Source organism: Agelaius tricolor, unplaced genomic scaffold (assembly GCF_023055355.1).
Source record: "Agelaius tricolor isolate 1412-34295 unplaced genomic scaffold, bAgeTri1.0.p SCAF_13, whole genome shotgun sequence".
NCBI classification, from domain to species: domain Eukaryota; kingdom Metazoa; phylum Chordata; class Aves; order Passeriformes; family Icteridae; genus Agelaius; species Agelaius tricolor.
Window position 1 is genome coordinate 17,215,329 of NW_027269273.1, and position 15,720 is coordinate 17,231,048.

The 15,720-nt window shown below is 38.6% G+C and overlaps 1 long non-coding RNA gene across 1 annotated transcript; it reads left to right on the plus strand.

Moving 5' to 3' along the window:
• The first annotated feature begins 1,215 nt into the window (after positions 1 to 1,215).
• Positions 1,216 to 14,084, plus strand: LOC139595312 (uncharacterized). Its single transcript, XR_011681002.1, has 3 exons — positions 1,216 to 1,321; positions 11,811 to 11,943; positions 14,012 to 14,084. It is a non-coding gene; the product is annotated as an uncharacterized lncRNA (long non-coding RNA).
• The last annotated feature ends 1,636 nt before the right edge of the window (positions 14,085 to 15,720 follow it).

A 15,720-nucleotide genomic window follows, 5' to 3' on the forward strand; every position in this document is an offset into this window, starting at 1 on the left:
TTTACCCTCCTGAGTATTGTGTGAATCTGTAACCTCTTCCTGAAGGTCATCTAAATGTAAACAATCATAATTCCATAACCTAAAGTATTGCTTTTGCCTTCTCTAGATCCTGTGTGACTGTCTTATTTCTAACAGTGGCACAAGTAGCTATCCACAATGCTCCACTTAGGTGTTTCACCTTAGTCTCTCCTTCCATCAATCTCAGTGATCTCTTCTTTATTAAAAACAAATAATATTGACTGTGTCTGTCTCACAAAGAATTAGAAAGACTAGTGACAGAAATTAAACGCAGGAGCAGTTGCTTTTTCTTCAAGAGGTCAATTTGACTTGTTAGAAGTGAGGAGCCTCTAGCAGTACCTCTGCATCCTTGCTCTTTGGGTGCAAATTAGAAATGTAATAAAGATAGATTTATGCATATTGGAAAATGCTTTAACAAGTCCAGGGGTTATAGAAGACTGGTCAGAGCAACTTAAATATGTTGTGATTTTAGTGTGTGTTTTGAACAATTTAGTGAGTGTTTGAATACACACCACATAGATAGAAACAATCATCAATTTTCTGTTCCTTTTAATGAAATACTGTGGCATCTCTCCCATCCAATACTGCAGGAATTTCCTTTTCCTGCTGGAGGTTGTCTTGTTCCTTAAACAGCATTTACTTAAGCATAGAAAATTCTTTCATGTTTCTGTAGACTTTGCTTGGAAAGCCAGTAGTAAAATGGCTCAGTGCAAGCCGCAAAATTATTGTGGTAGTAAACTTTAATATGATGCTCACACATTTTCTGGTATTTGATTTCTGTAAACTTTTATAAAACACTAGTAATGTAGATCAATCCATGCTAGTGACAGCACATGTGGCTATAGAAAGTGCACAGTGTATGGAATCCTGACAACATTAGCATTTACTTGAAACTGTACTGGCCTTGCAGAATGTTTCTGGTGGCTTTATTTGAGAGATGCTCTGCCAGACCAGGTCTATCTTGAAGGTCATTAGGGCAGTAGTTTTCATCCCATTCTGCTTCCTCTGAACTATGGAAGAGAAATGAGCATGGAGCAGAGAGACTTGCCTGTAACCAAGATGCAAGGCAGTGACAACAGGTCACTGTTGGTGGTGGGAGGAATGCAGTGAATCACCACTCCTGCTAGCTTATCCTCAACATCCTTCATGACTGGAAGGGAGCAGATGGCATTGCTGCACAAACACTCTCCCATTTCCAGAGCCAGGCAGCTGAAGCAGAGTGAGGCAACTTTTGGCTAATGTTGCTGCAGGAACACACACCAGCAGTACAGGCAAGCTCCCAGCACATCTATTTCAAAGGCAGGTAGGTATTGCTTTTGCAGCCTTTATTTTGAGCTGTGTCTGTGTTAGCATAAGAGAAAGGCTTGTTTCTCTTTTAAAACAGCCCAGCTAGGATGCCAGGAGTTATTATCACCAGGGTATCTATCATTATTTTCATATCAGTGTTGCTAAAGGCAACACAGGACAAATTGCATATGGTTTGAACTCTTACCATTGTTGAGCAGATCCAGGGTCATCTTTGCTGGGAAAAGCCATTCTCTGCAGTCTCCTGGGACACTCTGCAATAGGAAGAGATTTGGTCTCTGGAATTCCCATAAAAGAGATTTGGCTGACACCTCTTCATCAATGCCAGCAGTCTCATGCTGCAGTGATTTACTGCTTTGAAATCTTCAGATGATTTTAAGCTGAGATTGGATGTATTTATTAGCAAAATTATATAAATGGTAGTGGAAAAATTCATGGCATCTCTACTATGACTTTAATTACTGCTGAGGTTGCTTCTATGTGGACTGATTCCTAGAGGATCTATAAATAGTACAGCTCTCAATGGGATAGAGATTTAGAGTCCCTAGGATTTGGTTGGTGTTGTCTGGAAGACACTGGACTGTAACATTTCTGTTGGAGGGGAGATCTCTGGTATCTCTGTTGGCCAGAGCACTAGAAGCTGTGACATGTAGTAGACCTCTGAGTAGCTGCAAGAAGCATTCACTAAGAGGAAAACCCAGATTATTCCAGACCAGTACCATCCACTTAGATGCACTTGAGCCTCCGCTGTGCAGCCTCCCCTCCAGAACTGGTGCTGCAGCATCAACATCACACCAGAGATGCACTGACTCGGGAGACAAGTTTCCTTCCTGTGCTGGTTCTGACACAGATTGTGAAAGTTCATTCAAGTCCTGCTGCTCTCATTCAGGTTGGGAAATTCACATAAACTTTGTGCAAACTTGCATTTGTTACAAGCCAGCAGTTGGACAGTAAGATCTTTGTTGGATGCTGTGCTAAGTGTGAATCAGCAGAAAGCAAATAGATTTGTCCTTTGTTGCAATTACATGTAAAGGAAGGTTGTGCTTATTGTGAGAAGTCATGTGCAAGATAGAACAGCTAAAAACAATTACTCTTTCACCTATACAGTCCAGTCTTTAGGTGTTATTTGGGATATAAAAACATTGTATAACAACCCCCTGTCCCACTCCTATTATGTTTGACAGACTTACAGTCTTTGTGTAGTAATTATCTGAGTGAAAACAAGTTATGCATCTGGAAGATAAGGGGGTGTGGTAATGTGCTACTGGATGACTTTGCCTTTGATATATAACTTTAACATTAATTTCAAACATGACTAGGTGAAAATATGTTAGCACTGTTTTTTCTAGGTTTTTCTCTGCATTTACCATAAATCCAAAGATGGTTCTCTGAGACATACACTCTGCTTTGTGATCAAATGCCACCTCTGGGGAAACTTCAGTATTTTCCTTATGCTACATCTTTATGTAAAGTGACCTGACGGCTGTGGTGCCCTCTGACACCACCAGCCAGGGCTTTTGATGCTAAGAGAAATTAACTCCTAAGGTATGCTTTAGCAGCTGCCTTGAAACAGAAGAATCTGTCAACAGAATACTGTGTGAGAAGCTTTAGCCATGGAGGGGTGGAGAGAAGAAAGAAAAAACATGTCCACCCAATTTTTATGAAGGTGGAATAAATTTCAACCAGCACTATGCAGAGGCAGGAGCTGAATCAGAGAAGGTCTTTCCTGTTGTCACCCAGAAGGCAGTGACAGATCAGCTTCATTTTCCCATTCCATGTTAGCTGTGCTGAACCTATCCTTGCTTTGTTTTATAGCTATTTAGTTACATCATCAGGGAAACCAGAATATCATTGAGCTCCAACTAAGTAATTTTTTCTTTGTCAGAAAAATGAAAGAAATTGCTGAAAATGGCTCCACTATTGTTAGAGTTGGAAGAAAAGAAAGCGAACATTTGAATGAATCCTTATCCCTGATATATTTAAATTGAGCTCCACATAACTTAAAAACTGTTTTCAAAAATGCTGCATACTGCAGATATTCAGCACTTGTGAGGGAAAAAGTACAGACACAAGAAAATTCAAATTGGGCACCTGCAGTCAGCAATCACTTAAAACAATTTTAACTCTTGTTGCTGCTCTCCTCCTTATCCTTGCTGCTTTTCCTTACATAGTACAGCTCTGTTCTGAACTACCATGCTACTGCATTCCTAATGTCATGTAAAAAATGCTACAGGACACGTTTCTACCTCACCAGATTTAATTTATTTGACATTTATGTCACAAAGATACTTGATTAGTACATTCAGGGTGTCAGCTTTATATAAACATCTCTCATTTTAATACTTTATGGAAAGCTGTGAGTATTGTAAAAGACCTTAGTCACCAACACTCATTTTTGGAAAACACAGACATTGAATTATCCTGGTATACAGTTTTTGAGAAAGAGAGGCTATTATGCTTTTTGTAAAATAAAGCTATAATCACATTTGGTTACAGTTTTAATTCCACCTGCATATGCTGGCCTGCAGCTCAAACCATGTCTTGAGTTTCATGATCAGAGGTCTTAACATACAGCTATTTTGTTAGTGGAGAATTCCATCTTATTTATTTTTCTAATGGAAATTATCTCTACTGTATAAATATGATGATGTGCAGAGAATTTGGTTTGAAAATCTGCTTTTGAGGAAGTAGAGCAGCAGTACTTTCAGAATTAATCATAATTTTCTGATTTACTGATGAGCTTTAACAGATTAGAGAGCAGAAATATGAATTATTAGACTAGTCTGATATGTTGCTAGAAGTGTTAAATAATAATACAATAATATTACTAGTAATAATATAACATAATATATTAAATGATACTATCACCATGCTGCATAACACCTCCCACTAAATGTACTTCTGCTAGTGACAGCCCCACCTTTTCATGGCTTAGTAGCTTTGGATAAACACACATTCTGCAACTGTGTCCAGACCTTTTCATGAAGTAACAGAACTGGTTTGCCAAGACTTTTCATATGGTTTAGATGGCTTTAATTTCCTTGTCTCTGGCAGAGATAGACCAAGAAAGTGACATTTGAATTTTGTAAGCCTTTGGTGAGATTTGGGTCAGGATTTTGTGGACGTTATGAACCATGGCATTAGCTGCTTTTTGATCCCAATAAAATAACTCTGCTCTCAAATGATCTCTGAATTTTATGGTCTACAATTGGAAAACGCATTAGCCATGTCCAAACTTCTGTTTGACACAAACTCAAAATAGCTGAGGGAGGTGGATTGCATGAGAAGTTTTGGTCTTGTTCCAGCTTGTCTATGAACCTTGCACAGCATTTGTGAAGTGCTCAGCATTGGTCTGGACACACCAAGTGGAAGAAGGATCTTGTGTGTTCCCTACATTCCTGCTCTGTCCCCTGGATATGGAGAGCAGCCTGTGGCTTGGCACCCTCCTGGGGAACTCCTGCTTCCTCCCACTTGCAACAGACCAATGCAATGATCTCTAACTCATCCCCACATGAAAAGTCCTGAAGTTAGGCTTGGTCATTAAGTAACAACACCAGATACCTGTTAGAGAGAGTCCTTCTAACCAGGTCACTAATGCTTAGGCACTTTGTTTCAGTTTGTCGTTGGGGTTTTCTTCAGTAACCTTGTACAGTTGTGTACATTTCAAGTACAATGAGCTTGTTGGAATTTTTTTCTTTGAACAGTAGCACTCCATTCAGTCTTTAAACAGCCACATTCCAAAGTCAGATACATGCCCAGAATCTTTCTCTTGCAAAGAAAGAGCTGTTTCTGTTTATTAGCATAACTAATACTGAAATAAGTCAATGGGCCAGTGCATGGCTCCTAAATCTGTAATGCTTTATGTCTGGCTACTTGCCCTCACTACATGTCACTAAGGAAGGTGTGAAATTTCTCTCTGTTTTCCTAGACATTTAAGGAAATTGGTGAATAGTTTTGGGTTTGTGGGGGTTTTTTTGCCCTCCTCTTTCTCTTCTGATATACAGAGAAATTGAATAATGGTTTTCAAGATCTTCAATAATTGAATGGTCTTTGCAAGTCTCCCTCCTTTCAATCACTCCCAGATGCCAATGAAAGCCATGGACTCTGTCAGGACCTAATCCAGGTTTGCAAATTTGTTCTAGAACGATGCTTATTTGGACTCCTCACTTTGTTCTTTGTCTGAACATGTCCATGTCTTACTCAAGACTGTGCTATTCTCTGTAGTTACGTTACTAACAAGCTCAGTGGCATATTCAGATGTTTGTGTCAGAGGGTCAGAGAAGGTAAATCTACAGGGAATGATGAAGTGTTTCTGTCAAAGGCTTAGGAAACTGATAGTACAGAAGCTTGTCTGGTTTTTCTCACCTGCATCAGGAAGAGCTATTACCTTTGCTTACAAAATTTGCCCTCAAAGATTTTACTTGTAAAATTACAAATAGTTATGATTCAGAAAATGATACCAAACATGATATAGGTGAGCAGGGATGCAAAGTTGTGTTTGCTATGTCTGATTGATTTTGTGTGTACCTTGTTTCTTAACAATATACTAATAGACTTAGCCTTTCACCAATGTTCCAGTGAAAGTTCTTAATATTTTCAGAACATGAGTTGTCACTATTTTTTCCAAGTGGAAGAAGACCCAACAAGCCTGCTAATATAAGCTTGTAATATAAGCTGAACAAATAAAACCAAACAAAAAATCATGTTTCATTTAAAAAAATACCAGCTTTGGTACTTGTAACAAAGCCAAAGGAGCAGTTTCTGTTTCATTGCTAAGACTTCCTTCACTATTTAATGCAATACCTGATTTTCTGTGCCTTTGCTTTATTCCACTAACATTTATCTCCTTATTGTCTGCATTTTTCCATTTAGATGCCTTCTCCTGTAAAATTTTTTGCCAAACTTCAACTACCCCCTGACTGTCTTCCAAAAACCCCCTTCAAGGCCTGTCTTTGCTGCACTGCCTACAAATCACTGTCACCTGGCAGACTTGACGCTGGAGGCCATCTGTGACCATGGTGACTTCTGATTTATGTGAGCACACCCATCTTCATTGTTATTCATGCCACCTTCTTTCATACGTTTTTCCCTTAGTCACTCAATTTCTTGTCTTGGGAATATGGGGTGCAAGGACTCTGGGGTGAAAGCTGCCTAAAATAACGTATATAAGGTGCAAAACATATGTAGAGCTTTGTGAAAAATATGTCAGGAAATAATAAAATATTTGAAGCGCGTATTTGTCAAAACAAGATTGTATGAAATTAATTGTGGAGGAGGATGTGTCTACCAAAATATGTAGGCTAGAATCACTGATCCTGCCAATGACCTGAAGGGTTTTGGTGACTTAAATATCTCATAAACTTCAGGCCTTAACATGCCATCTAACTCAGAGTAACATTGAATCTTTCTGAATTTTCGTGTCTTTCACACCCATCAGGATGCACCAGAGCTTTGACATTTGTGGAATAGATCTTCTTTCATATATGGTTAAACTCCCAGCACTAGTAACAGAGACCAGGGCATGGTATGACAGAGAATTTTCTAGTAGATCTATTGCATGTGGGACTCCTCTGCCCTAGAGACTTCTCAAGGGACACATTAAGAAACCTTTTTGGCTGCCATGTGTCTCTGGAAAGAGACCAATAGTTTACCCTTTTATAAAACCATATCAAGACAAGATAGGAAAATCCCTAAGTGGAAAACATATCTGTGCAAAGAAAACTGTGCAAAATCTGTGCTATCAATCAGAAGAGACATTGTTTGGGGAAACCTGTATCAAGTGATCATGAAATTAATTTAGTGGTAGTTCAAACATTTTAGAGGAACATGATATATTCAACAACAGGGGCCCAATCCTGGCTGTGCTGAAACAGTAATAATGCTGAAGTAGTTACAATAGAATTCATGTAAGTGAAGGTAATTTCTTCTCCATATCCATGATGATGTGTAATGTCTACATTGCTCCTATCCTGCCTCTGTACATTTTCACATGCCCTAGCAACAATCTGAGATGACTTTGGAGAAAGCTGACTTATCTGTGCACAGAGCTATGCTGCAGAATCAGCATCGCCTTTTTGATTTATTTTTCAAAGCTCTTCTGCATGGTTTCTGTCTTGATTTTCTTGTCAACTTGATTTAGTACAAATCTCTGGGGATGCATTATATGAAACTGGTGTTGCTGTTGTTGAAGCAGACTCAAGCAAAGAGTTTCTGTTTGTGGAACTGTTTTATGTTAATTAATAATGTCAAACTTCTGAAGAAAAATCTCTTGTAGCAATCTAAAGCTGACTTTGTAGAGCAATCTCCTCACTCTTCTCTGTAGTCTTAATTTTTCTCTATGCCTTGCTTCCCCTGATGAATTGTTTTTGCTTTGAGACTTGGCTGATTAATAGCTTCATGTCAGCTTCATGCTCTAAATTGAGCCTGATTTGCTAGAAAGGTGCTGAGCACATTCATTGAGTCAGTGGGAGGGGCTGGTATTCAGCACTTTTACAAACCAGGACACTTCAATGCCTCACTATGGCTTCAGGAGCCTGATTTAGGCTCCTATTTTTATTAACCAGAGTAATGGCATCCAAATATATTAACTGGTGTGTTCTTTGAATAACTGCAGCTAGTATTTAAAAAAAACCCATGAAGTCACTTGATCCATTTTTAATGGGAGTTGTGTGTCCAGTGCCCTGAGCTTTTCTGAGAATCCTGACTTGTCCCTTTTGTTCAGCATAACTCTGGGCCAGAAGGTATTTCTTTCTTCTGTGTATCAGCTTTGCTAAATATATATTTGGTTTACTGCTTTCTTGAAACTGCCATGCCAGTGCATCTGGGACATGGTGAATGCCCTAAAATGCGAGGACAGTTAAGTATGCATAGATTACTATAACTTTGATTTGAATACATGAGCCTACAGAATGTTTTGGGGCTCTATAGAGTAACAACGAGTAATAAGGAAGTAACGAGTGTCCATATTCAACATTTCTCCAAAAGGTCCTGTGAGTCTTTGGTCCTACTGAATTTCTCATTTCATAAATTGACTCAATGAACATGTCAGATCCTGAAACCTTGCAGGCTTTTGCAGGTGGTATTTGAAATGAGCTGCAAAACAAGACAGCCTTTGATAGGTGTATGAATTTGTATAAATGTATGAGGAATTGTTCACATAAATCCCTCTGCTGTCACAGTGATTTATTACATGTGCAAAGCTCATGACATCCAAATGGAACGATAGCTGTGCTGCCTAACAGCTGGACCTGGAGTGAATTAATGCAGTATCATAATTCAGTAAAGGAGCTCTGCTCATGTCACAGAACCAAGGAGCAGCATATGAATGTTTTATCAGCCTAGCAGTGACCTGAGAATATATTTACACAAGTATGTAGTATGTATTGCTCTTCTATTCATTATCCTATGCATTAAGACATTATTTCTGTGGTATCATACTCAGACTTAACTAGAGGAGCCAAAGATGTAAAAACATACAGCTAATTGAAAATGTTAATAGAAAAAAGCCCTAGAAAACAGCTCTTACTTTGACTATTTCCTTTTATATTCTTCCCTATCTGAATTGATCATTGCACATGGTCAGATGATTGACAGTCTCCTTCTCAGCTAAGCATTAGGAAAGCTGCACATGGTGGATGAAATACACTTAAATTGAATGCCTCAAATCCTGGAACTGGCCTCATTCTTCTTATGACAGCCAGTAGCAGAGATGGTGAAGTGGTGTAGGCTATGATGTATTGAGAACTTTACCTGTAATATATATTACTCATAGACATTGGTGTATAGAGATTGGTTAGCAGAAAACAAAAAGTGAAAACCTAAGTTATGTGAAAGCTTGCTTGCTTGTTTCAGGTTTGTTAAGTTTTGCTCCTTAAGAAGGCAGCCTGCTTCAGAGAGGTTTATGATTCCATCTCTCTTGAGACTCTTCAGTGCATTGCATGAGTGTCTGAATGGTGCCTTGTGCCCCCATGATAGAAAATTGTGGAATCAGCAGGAAATTACCCAGTGTTTCACACTTGGTCTGGTCAAACATTGATCATAATCTGATCTCCATTGAAGAAGAGGTATTTTGAGAATATTCACTTCTGTTTTGAGGAAGCCCAGAGACAGGCCAGCAACCCTCAGTGGCCCCTAGAGTAGAGTCCTTAGGATTGATTGCTGCTTTGCAGTTCCCATGATTTTTTTTCTAGACTTGAGGTGGCTGTGTGGGATGGTAGTGCCATAAGGCTGGGCTGTACTGCACTATTTGCAGCATGGAAAGTAAACCCAACAGTTATGAAATCTCATCTTTTCCCCCTTTCATTGCACCGATAAAAATGACATCTGCAAAGAAATGAAAAAGGAGCATGGCAGGAAGAAAAATACCATGGTCAAGGCAACTTGAAGACTCCTGACCCCAGTGTTTGGCCCAGGCTATTGTATTCTTTTGTCCCATATTTTCATTATAAGGCTGCTGGTATCTTGAGCAAGTTCAGATCCTTCTAGCCTGACCCTGGAGAAAGAGACAATACTCAAGTATCAACACAAAAGTTATCCTGAATCCTATGTATCTTGTCCAGCTATGACATTCATATCCCAATAGATATTTCTGTGTGCAGCTCTATGGTCTCATGCATATATCTCACATACAATTTGTAGGTATTTACTGATGAAAGGTGCAATCTGCAAAGTAACAACCCAGAACTCTATAGGTTAATATAAGGGATACCATTTTTCTTTCTCTCCCCTTGATTTCTATCCACTGCTTGATGCTATCTCTAATAGTCCAGTTGCCCTGCTGCCTGTTTCAGAACTGCCAGGAAGCTGGTGCTTTTATTATGATCTTTCCAGATATTATATTCTTCATTTTTATTGTGTTATAAATCTTGGTTCATAAGGTGTCCGCCTAATTTGTTTTCTCTTGCTTCTAGGTGTTGGCACAATCTCTTCATTTGCTCTTACAGTTAGTTATGAATTCATTATCAAACTCAAGGGATGCTTTGTTCTCTTCTATTCTGTGGCCCTTTCCAAGTCTCCCCCACAACTTATTTATTTACTTCTCAGCCCCCATTAATCATTGCCATATGTGCCTTACTTTGCAGAGATACTCTGGCCACTCATGGCTGTTGAACAAATGTAGAAGACACACATGAATTGCTGGTCATACTCTACAGAGAGAACAGACCACACACAGCCACAAGCTCCAAAGATGGGGAAGTCAAAGGCACACGTTAAATTAATATGGACCAGCTTTTTACAGCCAGAAAGAGAGAGAGGGGGAAACCCTGACTTCTGTTTCTGCACAGAAACTGATTACATGGTGATTATTTTAAAGGTCAGGTTTCTGTTGATAATACATCCCTAGGAATTTATTTTAATATGCATCCAGTTTGAGGTTAAGCTCATGAGTTTAATTTCAGTTCACAAGACAAAGAGATTTGGTGTATTGTTCATTAAATAAAGTATGCTTCATTTAGGTGATAGAAATCTATTTGAACATTCCAGGACGTGTAGTTGCTTTAAGCTGTTCAGCTGGTTCCAGCATCCAAGTTGCTTATTTCCATGGTTCTTTAAGGTATGTGTCTGGCTGCTGCAGCAAAGATGGAGCAACAACAACAAGACACAGGGAAGTGTGCTGATGTAGCTGTAAAGTAAATATTTTTTCACACAGCATTAATTTATAATAATTAGGGAGTAGGGCCTACTGTTGATGAGTGTCAGTGAGACTAAGGGCTTAGCAAGATTTGAAGTGACACTGGGTCTTTATAGGCTCTACTGTAATTGCTCTGCCTAAGCACAGTAAAGAAAAATAACCCAGAACTTATGAAAAGTTCTCAAGTTCATGGTGAAGCCTGAAGATCACAACAGTTTTAGGATGTCAGTAAAGACACTAAAATCTAAAATTTCTGCTAGACCTGTGCACGGTGCAGATGGTGGTTTGCCTAAAATCTGAGTCCTGACATCTCAGTACTATTTATCTTGTTAACACATCCCAGTTACTTTTTATTTTTATACACTTATATTCCTGTCTAAGGGTTCCTGAAAGGTAAAGCAATGAATTGCAGTGGAATAAGTTTCTGTAAAAATTCTAGAGTTGTGTAGCACATCACCAATGCACTTTTGGCTAAATGATGATGACTGTTCTTTTTCTTTCCTAATAATAGTAACTCAAATTGGTGTATGTCTACTTACTACATATTGTTGTGTTTTAGGTATATGTACAACTTTATAAGCATTTAGAAACGATAGGAGAAAAATAAAGAAGTGGGCTTAAAATTAATAAAAACCCAATACAATCTTCCCTATTTCACCATATGCTTTTCATGTTCCATTAGGGACCCAGGGGAATGCAATCCAGTGTTGTCATATACTTACTTTTAGAGTGATTTCTCTGTGTCTTCACAATCTATTCAAGTTCTGCAGATGAAGGAAACTCAGATGCCAGTACCACATGCATAAACCCACGAGGGCCTTGTTCAGCATGTAACTCCTGTTCTGTGTTTCCCCAGAGCTGTTCCTGGCTTGGTGCTAGAGGTTTGGAAAACCTTCTGGTTCCCTTTCCTTGCCTGCCTCTCATCTGAGACTTGAGACTTCTGCCAGCACAAACAGCTTAGCCTACAGGCCTGCTTCTTTGGCTCAAAGGTATGACAAAACTTTTCAGAACATAATCATTAAGTGTGTTGTTGCTAGCATCAGATTTCAACATGTTAATAAATATTATTGCTCCATCAAAAATGTTGGCAACAATGGTAGGAGTCCTACCTTGAGGCTGAAGGTTGATTTCAACAGTAGCCATCAGATCACCATTTCTTTTACCAAGGTGATGCTTTTGCGTTGCAATTTCTTCTATGAACTTTTGAAGATTTATCTCATAAAACACAATGTAGCACAATTTCTGTCATTGACAATTGTTCTTCTTCTAAACCATTACCATCTAGTCTAGTAATTTGTTTCTATGAAAAGGGTATTCAGATTAACATCTGACATTTTCTGCAAACCATATAGAATTTATCTTTCTGACTCTGCAGCAATAGTCCTTATTGCACTGTTGTTCTGCCCCAGACTGTATTTGCATGGAATGCAGAGGGATACATGTGATTGCATGGGGTACAGAGGCATGGGATGACTCTTCTGATGTACCCAACTCATGAAGGGACGTGTATCTATTATTTTGAAGTATTAGGAAACTATTAATAGTCTTGCTATACTAAATGCAGTTAATTTTCCATAACCATCAAGCACCTTTCACAGACTCAAGTTGCAATGAAGTAATAGATAAATAGCTGCTAACATTTAGGCAAATTCAATGCCCACTGGAAGGCAGAGGAATTTGTTTAAATTTGCAGCTTCAAACATCACCAGATGATGATGCTACAAAGTATGGTGGTTTTCACAGAATGAATTGTGTGGCAAGGGAACAATAATGTACGGATGTACGTACATACTTATATGGGTTTTCAAACAAGAATGTATTTGACAGGATTACAGATGGACATACCTTGGACTGTGATTTTTTTCTATCAGAATTGCTAGTGAATGTGTCCTTAAATCAATTACAGTGAAGTTCTTGTTGGAAGAAAAACATTGAGTACACTTCTTGTATGCATTGTGATAAAATGGCACGTGGCAATGTCTTTAAAATGGTTGCTACAGCCAATAAAGCTGGAAAGGTCTCGATGCAATATCCAAATTTATGTACTAAGGTCAAGATGTATGACTGATAGTTTTAAGGCTTGTTGCATTTGCATATATTCCCTTAGTTAATATGCAGGGGAGGAAAATCTGTCCCCAAGCTTCTGGGTAATAATGGCAGTCAGACTGAGTTGGCACAGGAGATATTAATCATTGCAGTCCAGTATCTAAATCAGTACCTAGGCTTTGCCCCGTAGTTTCCACTGTTATCCTCTCATCACTATGAAGTGCATGTCGTAAATGATACTCAGTCTCTTTTCCTTTGTCCACCCCATCAGGGTCAGTCAACCAAGACACCAGCTAAATAAGGAAGGTGCTTATTTCTTAGAAATGGTCTCTAACTAGTATAAGCACAAAGAGAGTACTGTAAATACCCCAGAGGTCACAACCTGTGTCACTATGTAACGCAATGAGGTTGCACATTCATAATCCTTAGGTGGAAGCTCTTATCTCCCTACTTCAGCTGTACCATGTTACCCATTTTAAATGTTTATTGATTTATTATAGATATGTTTTCTATTGTTAAACATTCTCAGACAAAGGCTTGTGTACAGATAGGTTTCCTAAAACGCTGTGCAAGCCCAGAGGAAAGCACTAGTTTCACACCTAATAGAAGTGCTGCAATGGCAAAATAAAACTGTGACTGGTTTAGTGGCTTGGAGATAATGAAGGGAGTTTTCAGGGTAATTCAACACAATTCTTAATTTGTGTTAAAAGAAATAATTACATCTTGCAGCCAGTGTCCTGTGATGGGAATGTGTGGTATACAGGACCTCAGGACTTCTGTCCCAGATTCACAGCTTGGTGTTAGACTGTGAAAGTAATTTAATTTTCAAAGTCTCAAAAATAATTGAGCTTTGCTTTCTATCTGAAGCTGTGTTGAAAACTACAGAGGAAACTTAACTCCTTGCTTGGACATTAATGGTATCCCAAATTAAACAGCAGTATTTCTGTATGCCACATATATATGGAATATGTCATAGAGACACAACTTGTTGATATTTTGTGTTTTCAACAGAAAGCACTGGCATTTCCAGAGTGGAGTGGTTTATTCAGTAGAGAAGTGACAGCAAAAGCTGTGTGACTCAGGGTATGTCTTTCAGTAATTCTCTGTAATTTGTATGTTTATTTCAAACAAATGCTACAAATGACTTGTTATTACCTAACATTTCAGAACCTTAGGGATTCTGTATATACAGCTTACTTCTCCCTCATCAGTTTTAAGCCTCAGACTGAGGCAGATGTAGACTATGTAGCAAAACACAAATGTGATGACTCAAGGGTTTTGGTTGACTAGTTGTGATAACTTTTAAAACAATACTCTGCTCAGTTTTCTTTTTTGGCCCTTTATTAAAATTAAACATCCTGTCAAAGGCATGCACAGTAGGGTTTATGCTCTGTCCTAGGACTTTAGTACTGGTACCTTGCTTAAGCTACTTGGTAGACTGGTGCTGGGAAGCAAGTCCATGGCTAAAGTTTGTGCACAGCACTGAATTTACCACAGTGGGACGGTGGCTGCTCAGAAGACTAGAAAATAATGATTTTCAGAGTGTGGATTACATTGGTAGTTTGGGTATTTGAAAGAGACAGGGTATGAGTCAACAAGGCACTTGAATTCGTCAGGAAGGATACTGAGGTCTAGAACACAACTGGTACTGAAAGCAGGTTAACCATGGCTGGGACTCAGCCATGGACTCAGCTGGGACTCAGCAGGAGCTAATATTTTCTCAGTTGCAAGTGGATTGGTCAAAGGACAAATACTTGGGAGCTACTTCTTTACTCTGTCCCTGGTTTTGTGTAAAATGCCCACCCAGTAGGATAAGAGACTGCACTGGTGGAAAATGGAGGCTTTGGGAGTTTGTGAATAGAGAAGAACTCTGCAGCTTTAAACAGGTCACTTAGGATGTTTTCAGTTGGGCTATTGAGTGAAGCCTTCTAGATTATTTTAGATTAAATTTTAAGGCTAAGAAAGGGATTATATATCATATTACTTAATTCTTTGACAAAAAGAGATTGGGGAAAAAAAATCTGCCTGTGCAATGGCCAAACTGGGAATATTAGTTTAGTAAGAGTTTCAAAATGCCTTCTGAGCCTTTAATGGAAATGAAGATGATGATGATGATGATGACTGTTATTATTTCAAAATCTGAGTATTAAGTTTACCACTATTTAACATGATTTCTTATGCAAGAGAGGTCAGAACTTAGATCTAACATTTTCTACAAACTTAAATCTTCTTGATGCAGGAGAGATGAAGGAATCTACTTTTTTTTTTTTAATCAATCTTTAATTTATTTCTAGTTTTGTTTATGTTTGTTTCTGTTTAATGTTGCTGTGCTCAGATCCTTCATATTGCAAAAGTTTTAGGCTTGCTGTGGTTAGATAAAGATTCCCTTGCAGCTGACAGAAATAAAGAGAGAAGGCAAATTAAATCCCAGCAGAGGATAAGTGCTTTGCTCCTCTCTCAAACTGCTTTCAAGGCTTCAGTCTTACAAGTGAACATACTGAGAAATAAACTTAACTGCCAGTGGTGCTGAGTAAAATCCACAGGTCAGAGACTTCATGATGGGCCTTGGTCCAAAGTATTACAAGCTTAGGTTCTTTTGCATTATGTTCCTATGTCCCCTAAGCTTCTTGTTCCCTATTTCCAAATAATTTTAGATTTAGCACATCTCCAGATTGTCTCTTTATCTTTTGGATAAAAACAGGCAGAAAGTAATGCAAAGA